The sequence below is a fragment of the Nipponia nippon genome, unplaced genomic scaffold (assembly GCF_047370975.1).
Source record: "Nipponia nippon isolate SJK-2023a ecotype South Korea unplaced genomic scaffold, ASM4737097v1 scaffold_10, whole genome shotgun sequence".
Lineage (NCBI taxonomy): Eukaryota > Metazoa > Chordata > Aves > Pelecaniformes > Threskiornithidae > Nipponia > Nipponia nippon.
In genome coordinates, this window is record NW_028262291.1 from 22,373,301 (window position 1) to 22,383,033 (window position 9,733).

Below are 9,733 nucleotides of genomic sequence, written 5' to 3' on the forward strand. Positions count from 1 at the left end.
AGCAGAATGCAAGCTGAGGAAGAGTAAGTTACAGCATATTGTAATACAACTAATACAGGCAGATTTAAATTGCACCGTTGTATGTACTGCCAGGATATCATCAAGCTTGTCTGCCTTCTGTCACCTGGGCTTTTTTAAGTGCTACACAGTGTCAAGCCAGTTCTCGGTGTCAAGCCAGCAGAAGGTGTTTTCAAAGTACTCAAAGGCATGAAAGTTCCAAAAAAGAAATAGATTTTGAGGCACATAAATGTAGGCGAATTCCACCCCAGCTATGTCTGCAGCAATGGGACGTGTTCAATGAATTCATGTGTGCCGTTTTGCGAGGTCTAGAAAGACACAGGAACAGAGGGGAAAGCACTGCAGAAAAGGACAGAGAAACAGTTGAATCCTTGCAGATGCTGGGGATGGCAAGTGGCAAACATTCTTTGAGGAAATTGCACGGGTGCGGAGCCAGCATGTCCCCCACAGCCCCTTCCTCCACCTTCTGTGACAGGTTTCCTGCAACAGCCTCTGAAATGGGTCTTTTCTAGGTAGCCTGTGTCACAGAACAAGGAGAAAAATGCGTGTACCAGGAGGGCTTCGGGCCTTCCCCTGTGTAGAACACTGACAATTTGTGATCCTGAAAGCACAGGTTCATTTTCAAAACCTGTCATTAAATGTTTTTGTTATCTGATGGATTTCAGCCTGCGTAACATTATGTATGTTCAATAGTTTTTACTGCCCTCAATATTTAATTCAACCCATTCAATATTATTTACCAAAACTCAGGAAACGTTGAAAATGTTTTTACTTTCCCTGTTCTGAGTTGTCAGCAGTTCATTAAAAAGCCCCCTTTTGGTGCCATAAAATCCATATATATAATTTAATATCCAAGTATGTAACAGCCCAGGGTTTCCCAAACTATTTGGACTAGGGGATGCTGTCAGCCTCGAGGCATCCTCAGAGCTTACATCTGCAGTCTGTCATGGTGAGGATTCACAGAGGTTTGGGATCGGTGTAGTTTTGGGTGAGGAGTGAGGCTGGGAGAGCCCCCTTGCTGCTGCCACTCACTGCTCCTCATGTTCCCCAAAAGCACGTGTGGTAGTTAAAATTACTGCTTGTACAGACTAAGTTGAAGTTGATTTTCCTCTTTTAACTGAAATATAGCTGAAGGGCTTTGTTTCCAAAGGTATTTCACAGAAAGCAAAAGGCAGCTGTTAAAGTGTCCATGTCTGTTCCCCTCCCCACCGTGAACCACTCCTCTCTTAAACTCCTTCTTCTGCCGAAAGCCTTCTTCCCTCATGGCTGGGATCTTAAAAAATGCCTTGCAGTGAGCACAGACAAGCATTTACCTCAAGTGATACTAACACGCTAATGCAACCTGATAATGAGGTAAGGAACAAACACGTTTGGTATCAGTATCTCCAACCCCAGCACAAAAGAAGAGGGGTGTACTTCTGCATATCATGTGTTTCAGTTGTGGTAGAAGTCACTTTTTAGCTCCAATAAGAATCCAAAGACCTGTTGAAGCCTTAGACTGCAAGCTGTGAACTTTCACCTAGATACGCTGACCATATGCTGAACTCTTACTTAGCTACATGAAGGAAGGCCCTTAAACCGGTGCAAACCAGGAAGATAAGCTAGCCGAAACCATCGGCAGAAGCTGCAACTATTCAAGATAAGAAAAGGAATGTCCTGCCTGGAGACTGAGAAAGGATCCAATAAGGAACAAGAAGACCCCAGACCCAAATATTACTATTGGACTGAACCGTCACATGAGGGGAGGGGAATTTAGACTGTAAGGGTATAATTACCCAGGGATTCCTTTGTTTGGGGTCCCTCCCCAGAGGCACCCAGCTCAAGCTGCTCTTCACTGCTGTACCACTCAATAAATTCGCCTGGCATACATCTTGTCGGAAACTCTGCTTCGGGGAAACCTAGGGTCGAGCCTGAGGGGAGAGAAAGCGCCTGAGGGTGAGCGTGTGTGTGGGTGTGTGTGTGAGCGAGGAGTCGAAAAGGGGCACCCATCAGCTCGATGGAGCTGCCCGCTGTGAAGGGACTCTGGTCCTAGCAGTTAAAGTCCCGGGTGGTGTGTGCGACTCCCTGAATGGTGTGTGAATGCTCAGGCGGTTGCTGCTCCCATAACACAGTCAAAGCAGTCATAATTTTTTAATGCTTCTGTCTTGCCAGTTTCCTTTTTGTGTCCTGCTGTGGGGGAAAGGGCATTAACAAACTATGGTTTAAAGCTGCCGTTGTGAATTTTTTTTATCCATACATGATTTCTTGTAGACAAGCTAGGAGTCTGCTCGCAGTATTTACTTGTTTAAGTGATTACAGTTAGTCAATTTGCTTTAGTTTAGCTGGGTCACCTTCATCATCCCCAAAGTTTTCAATGCCCTTTAGTATGTTCAAGCTAAGGAAGAGTAACCCCTTCCTTTGTTTTGTTAAAAACATACAGGATTTGCTCATCTGACAAAGAGTTATTTTTTATTTTTTAACAGTGCAGTGCGAAATCAGGTGGCATACATTATGGATGAACCTGGATGCAAAGATCTGAAGGATATTAATGGTATTATTTCCTTTCACACCAGCTACCCAGCAAGGCAACTGCTCGGTGGAGATATTCCTGGTTTGATAGCCACCAGAGATCACAACCAGGCCCTCTGTTTGCAATTTGTTAAATGCAAGTAACAGGCTAAATTATTTTCTGATTTACAGCCCTGCAGTGGTAAGAGCATGAATTTGCCTGCAATTTGGATGCAAAAGCTGGTGGTGAGTATATCCACGATGAGTATTATTTAAGATTACGCTTTGTCTGGCTTTTAGAAATGACGGGGGGAGTGACAGCGGTGCTTCTTGCTCCTTTCTTTGCCAACCAAGCCAGCAGACTGCCAGCAGCCCCGCTAGCCAGAGCCTGCTGTGAGGGTCAGGATGACAGGAGGTTTTATGAATTCCTCTATCAAGGAATATTTCAGGTTGTGCCAAAAATGAGGCAGTCATCTTCTGGCTCATAAAAACAATTACCTGTGTAGAAATGTATTAAAGGTAGCAGCAAAGAAGGAAAAAAACCTGGTCAAACTGGGAATGTCACACTGAGTCCAGCTATATTACTTTCAAGGCTCAGTAAAGTGGTTAGTAGATAGCACTGAGTCATTCCCTTCCCAAAAACTGGCACAGTGCAGAGGGGGACGGAAACAGCCTGGGGACCAGCACAAAACGTTATGTGGAATGCTGTCCAGTAACAGTCTGAGGCTCCTGAAATCACAAATGACAGAGCCCAGTGCAGTCCTTTATCCCTCTATTCAAGCCAGCACAGAGGAGCTGCTAACCAAGCTCTTTAGGTGCCTGTCAGCTGTAGAACAACCGATGACTGACAGTTTTCTTACCAGTTTGTCATTTATTATGGAGCTGATGAAATGTCTGACTTTCTGAAGATGAGTGGTTGGAGCTGATACAGATCAGTTAAATGGATGCTCCTGGGTTAAGTCTCCTTTTTTTTTTTAAGAAGAAAACCAAACCATTTCCCTTCCTTATGTTTCTATTAGTTCTTCAGATGATTAAAACTAAATTAGAAATGTAATTTACTTGTCAGTGAATAGTCTAGATAGATAGTTATTTTACTTGTATTTTGCTCCTCCTCCTCAAGGCACATAAATGAGGACCTTTTTGTCAACAATGAGTCTCCAGGCAGTTTCATTTTTTAGACCTCTCCTACACAATCAGGACACTGCAGTACCTGTGCTGTAGACTCTACAATTGGTATTCCTCGAAATTAAGCTATTCCCATAAAAATCATTAAAACTATTTCTTCGTATATTTTGTAAAAGAGAATATTTAGGACTTCTTCCTTGTGAATCTTAACAAGCCAGGCTACAATTTTTTCCTCTTTCAAACTGTCAGGTTTAGCTCCTTTACGCCAAAGGGAGAGCAGACAACTGCGTCACATGATAACATCCATTTCCTATAAAACAGCACGACAATCTCATCTGTCTTAACAGTGCTTTTGGTGACATCAGGAAAGCTGTCTCTGATCAAAGAGACATATGACAGGTAGGTTATGTACTGAAATATGGATCTAAGGCTTGGTTGCTTCATGGGTGATGTACTGATACTTTGTGAAGGTATGGGCAGTTTGGGTTAGTACGTTAGTACGTAGATGGGTGCATATGCACTGTCAGCAATTGATATGAATCAGGACACTGGTGAGTGCAAGTGTTAAAAGAGGCTTTGTTTGGCCCTGAGAGATGAAAACCCTCACGATCAGCCCCAGTGCAACCATCTCCCTTCCTCCTCCTTTGCCTCCCACCCCCTTGGTTGAAAATAGATGTTTAAGCCACGGAGCAACCCAAAGCACATTCAGATAGGATCAAAACAGGTGGCCTGGGAAGCTGCAAGATCTGTGCTAACGCCACTGATGTAAGTGTAATCCGGCATCAGCAGAGTGGCAGCTGGTGCAGGGGATGGAGCCAGGCTCCTCCAGGAACAGTCACCCTGTCTGCCACACGCACCATGCCATGGCTCTGTGCTCTGGCTGGCCCCAGGCACAGCTGGCCCCACGGTTGTGGGGCCACGTGTGCTATGTTGCCAGCTGTGCTTGGGGCCAGGAGCCAGGACAGGCACAGCTCTCGTCCTACACAAGTGGGAAACCCAACACATGATTTCTAGCAGGTACCAAGTGGCAAAAAAATGGATGTTTCTGTATATTTGCTAATGAAAGGTATTGCCTTTCTCCAGACTTGGCCCTTCTCCCTGCCAGGATCACCCTCAGCAGTTTGGCAGCTAAAGCTGCTCTTGAGACACAGTGTCCGACCTCAAGCTGGGGAGCAAAAGCAGAAGGATCCATCAGGAAGCAGGGAGAGGCATCCTGCAAGTCGAGGCTGCAGCTGTGTGCCACTCAGCTGAGGTTCGTGAACCCTGCCGGTGAGAAGGCTGGGACAGGGGCACTGCTGAAACGTGGAGGTGGGACGGCTGCTTCCACAGGAGGCTCAGCAGAGTCCGGACAGCAGGAAGGAACATGCTCCAGCGAACTCATCTTTTCCAATGGCACTTAAAATGCTTAAATCCTTATTTACAACACCTTGGCACATTTGAGTGCCTTGCCATGGGTTATGAGGTAGAGAGCAAATGCCACATCTGGAAGGGGAACTTGTGCGTATTGACTCCTCACCCTGTTCAAACCGCTCAACTCCTTTTCTTTACCATCTAGATCATTTTTGCTCCTGTCCATGCTTTGCTGCAAGTTCTCAGACACCACTGATATTCAGACATGCTGGTACACATTATACCATACGCAGACAAGTCTGCCCACCCTGTGGGGCATGCTACCTCCTCTTTGCTACTCTGGGCTAGGAGAACCTACCCATACTTACATATAGTGCCCCAAAAACACCAGCTAGGGTGGTAAGGAACACGTGACATGCTATTTTATGATGAAATGCAGATAAGCATTTTCTTCATTGTAATGTTTCAATCTGCTGTCAATTTAATGATATCCATCCGTTTCTTTCAATTCCAGCAACTGTCAGTATGTTCACAGTCATCAAGAGAATTTCTTCTCAGAAAGAAAAGTGTACTCACTGAATAAGTTTAAAAATTATCCTGCCTGATACAAATTACTTACAAAGCTCGTTAACATTTCAATTTTCAGTTTGCATAATAGCTGAAAAATATAGGTGTGCCAGATGGAGCCTTTTGTGCATTAGAAATGACAGAATTTTTACTTCTAACATTTCAGATGTGCATACATCTTCCTGAAATTGTTGGGAAAGGGCAAATATAAGAAAAGCATTTACAACATCCCTGTACAACTGCCAAGGAGCTGAGATATAGAAGAAATAATAATATTCATGCTTAATGATAATGACATGGACTGCTCAGAGATAGCAGTACAATAAATACTGTGGTAGTATTGACGATGTTACACTAGTGCTTTGGACTTTTGCAGAACATTTCATGATGGATTCGAAGCACTTTACAAACACGAGTTAGGCATCACAGTGTTGTAGTGAGTCTCTTATTGCCCTTGTGTTACAGAGAGGAAAACAGAAATGGAGAAACCAAGGACACATTGCATGGTGCTGGCAAAGCCAGAGCACCTAACTTAGCAGGAAAGCAAGGCCAGTGATGGGTGAGCTCCATCAAATATTGCATTGAAGGTGGAGGTAAGCTAAGGCGAACCTTGCACCAAAGCCGCCAAGATTTGGGCACAGGTTTTCTTCTGCTAGCCGTGCTGTGTGGGCAGCAGCACGCTCTCGCTTCAGAGGTGCTCTTGATGCTGTCGGCTGGCGGGAGCCTTCACCATCTGCCATGGGCAGGAGGGGCCCTTGTTCATGGTCCCTCAGGAGACCTGCTTCCCCTGAGCTGGCAGCTGGCATCTTTGGCTGCCCACGCTGCCGCTGAGAGCCAGCAGAAAACTCGCTCCTGCTGCTTGGCTTCCCCTGCACCTCTGCCCAGTGCCGTGTTGCTGCCCTTGCAGGAGCAGCACAGCTACATTTCAGAGCTCACCTTGTTTTCCCACAAGACCAGTCAGGCTTCGGAGTAAAGAAAAGGTAATGCAGTCCTGGGATTGTAGTTACAAGCCTCAGGGTCATAATTGCAAGTAAAAGAAAGCTGTGACATGGTTATAGCCTGTATTTAATGTGACATCTTTGTCGGTCTCATATTTCTCCCAGAGTCCTTGTGTGACATGTGCCTCAAAGGGCAGCGATGTGGATTTAATGGAATAACTCAACTGCAGGCACTCCTCAGTATCCAGATGAATTATTTCTCTTTTCCCCCATATTTACACTGGATCTTTCTGTTCTTAACTAGCACAAATGTAGCATCAATAGCTCACATGCCTGCATCTGTTGTCTTCAGGGATCCCCACCCTGGGGAGATGGCTTAATACACAACCTTAAAGTATGCTGAAAATCTATAAGGTTTTACCCAACAGTGCTCTACTAACTGTACAAATTTTCTATTGAGACTATGGTCTTTGTGCCTTCCTGCCTTTGCTAGCAATCAGCGAGAGCATCTTTGGATACATTATTAACAAGACACCAGGAAGAAGCTCTGTGCTGGTGAAGCCTTTCAGGCCAAACTCCTGCTCCTTAGGTACCGTTGACTGAGGAGTGTCAGACTTGCAATGTACAGGTACGAGTTTGCACGGTGGTTACTCTGATGTGACGCACCGACCCCTCTGGGGCTGTCTATGGACTTGTTTGTAGCAAGCAGCGCCTGCTACCACCCACCAGCTGGCCTGACCCTGTGCTTGAGTTCCCCTTGTCTTAGCAGGAGCACATGCAGGCTCACAGCACGCTTGGTTCAAAGCCATTCCTGGAAGAGCAGAGCTTTAAAACTGAAATTTGAAACTGCTTGATTGGAGGAGTCAGTGCAGCACTATATATTAACATAGGTATGTGCACAGTAATGACTTCTTAGAAAGATTTGGGCTTTCGGTGCTGTTTTTTCATGTGGATAGGCACACAACTAGGAAATTATTTTTCCACGCTTTGCCATTGGTGTAGGAATTTGCACTTTTAAAAGTGTGGATCATAATGATTGTAAAATTAAACTATACAAGAAATGTATAGTTTTATGCATTTTACTCACTCTGTGGTTGTGTAAATAAAACCCTAGGGACACAACAGAAGAAAATCAGGCCATTTTATGCTGTTGACTACCTAATTTAATTACTGTTCAACCCAGCTTCAGAACAACTGGGTTTGAAAAAAAGAAGATAAATATACCTTTATTAAGACAGAAAAGTAATGAACTTAAATCATTAGGCATAGGTGAGGCTTCTGTAAATCATCAGATATCAAACCCAATGTCATCACAAATGCCACCTAGTATTAGCTACACTTCCAGGGTTCAGGAACACAGGAAGAACTTTCTTTTGATTTAAACCACTGTAGCTTGAAAACTGATTTTCTAGCTTTCTGCCAATAGAAGTTCAGATCAGAATCAGAATCAGATTTAGAATGTGATTAGTCCAAAATGTAAGCGTTTGATCTTTCTCAGTGTTTTTGTGTTTGTGGGTTTTTTTGGGAGGGAGTGTCTTTTTTCTATTGTTACTTTCCGAGAATGACTTGTTTGCATGTTTGTCTGCTGAGGGTTGGTGATGGCTCTGTTAGTTTGCATTAGACTGCGAGTAGTGTCAGCTGAAATAAGTCTGGCATTCATATGCTCCTCTCAGAACCTCAAGTTTTGCTCTATCAACACTTTTCTTAAGTGCATTGCATTAAGGATTCTGTATGACAGGTTTGCACCTGGAGGCAAAGCCTGTTCTCTCCTCCCCGCCCCCTTCCCTGAAACCCCAAGTCTTTTCACATCGAGTATTTAATTTTCCTTTGTTCAGGATAAAATGATATGTAAAGTATGTGTTACCATGGATGCAAAACTGAGAGCCTATTGATCCTCCCCTTATCCAGGTAGATTTCAAGCAGGATATTTAACATCAGAGGGCACTACGGCATGGATGGCATGACAGAGACAGATTGGGGCATGGAGAAACAACTTTAAAATTGAAGTTCCCATAGCTTGAAAGTGTCTTGTTGAAATAAAGCAAATCTTGTGCCCCCCAGGAGGTTGCTGGACTTGTTCTCCATGTGCTTGCCAGCATTCCTCTGCCAGCACTCAGTTTTCTCCCTCCCCTCCTCCATGTGCCTCCCACCACGCAAATGGTACAGATCATTCCTGTTTCCCACCCAAACCCACTCAGATTTGAGCTATGGTCCAGATAAGTCATTTTTTGTGTATGGCGCAGATTAAGGACCAATGGCTTTTTAAATACCATGGGATAGTGGTGTGAAGATGAATGTCTGAGAGTGCTGCAGGTGGATCCCCAACTGCTAAATGACCCAGCGGGGTCAAGCTGCTCATCCATCTAAGGCAAGCAGGTTGGGAGAGGGGAACATACAGCTGCTCACGGCTCAGGGACTTTTGGAGACGATACTTCTGCCTCTGTGTTTTCCTCTTGCAGCAGATGAGGCCATTCACCCAGCTTTCATGAACAGCATGCAGGGTAGTGTCTTCAGGCAAGAGGCAATCCTCTCACAAGAGCGCTATAGTGCCCGAGAGGGACACAGAGCGGGTGTGGTGTAAATAAATACATTTCAAAAGTGGTTTACAATGTTCCCCTAACTTAATTTCAACCTTATTTTTTATACCTATTGTATTTGCCATGGCTTCATATCCTTTCTTTTCAGCGGCGGCATACTCAGATGTTCATCAGAACATCAATTTGCCATTGTAATTACATTGGACTGTGGCCTCCACTGAACTCCACTAAAATTGTTTCATTTAATTTTGTCTAAAGACTGTAGCATTGCCTCCATAGACTTGCACTGAAATTGGCTCATTTTGCTCCAGATTATCTTTTCCCCACAGGATTGCATTATTACGGCCCGCACTTGCTCCTCGCTACTGAAAGCACACATTTTAATCCAGCTCAGGTCATGAGTTAAATGTCTTTTTAGGGTTTTTTCTATTTTTTTGTAGGGTGAGCTCTGTGTACTTGTGAGCAGGGCACCACCAGAGACCTGCTCAGTGGTGCCTGCCACGTAGTGGAGGGGACCAGAGGAGCCTGCAATCTGGTGAGCACGAAGCTCAAATTAGCCTCTCGTTCAGGCAGCTCCATGTCTCTGTTACTGGGGCGGGGGAAAGGTGAGGGCATCTGCAGAAGCAGCAGGGACCATCACTTCCCTTGTTGCCAACAATCACCCTGCTGTAAGGCCCTCGCTCCTTTGTCATTCATAAGAGCTACTGCAGC

The 9,733-nt window shown here is 44.8% G+C and overlaps 1 long non-coding RNA gene across 2 annotated transcripts; it reads left to right on the forward strand.

The window, feature by feature from the left end:
- Positions 1-1,823: 1,823 nt before the first annotated feature.
- Positions 1,824-9,733, forward strand: LOC148057116 (uncharacterized). 2 transcript variants are annotated; one of them, XR_015702061.1, is made up of 4 exons: positions 1,824-1,953; positions 2,698-2,751; positions 3,880-4,029; positions 4,714-9,733. It is a non-coding gene; the product is annotated as an uncharacterized LOC148057116 (long non-coding RNA). The 2 variants fall into 2 exon arrangements; XR_015702062.1 differs by having other exon boundaries at positions 1,826-1,953; positions 2,571-2,751.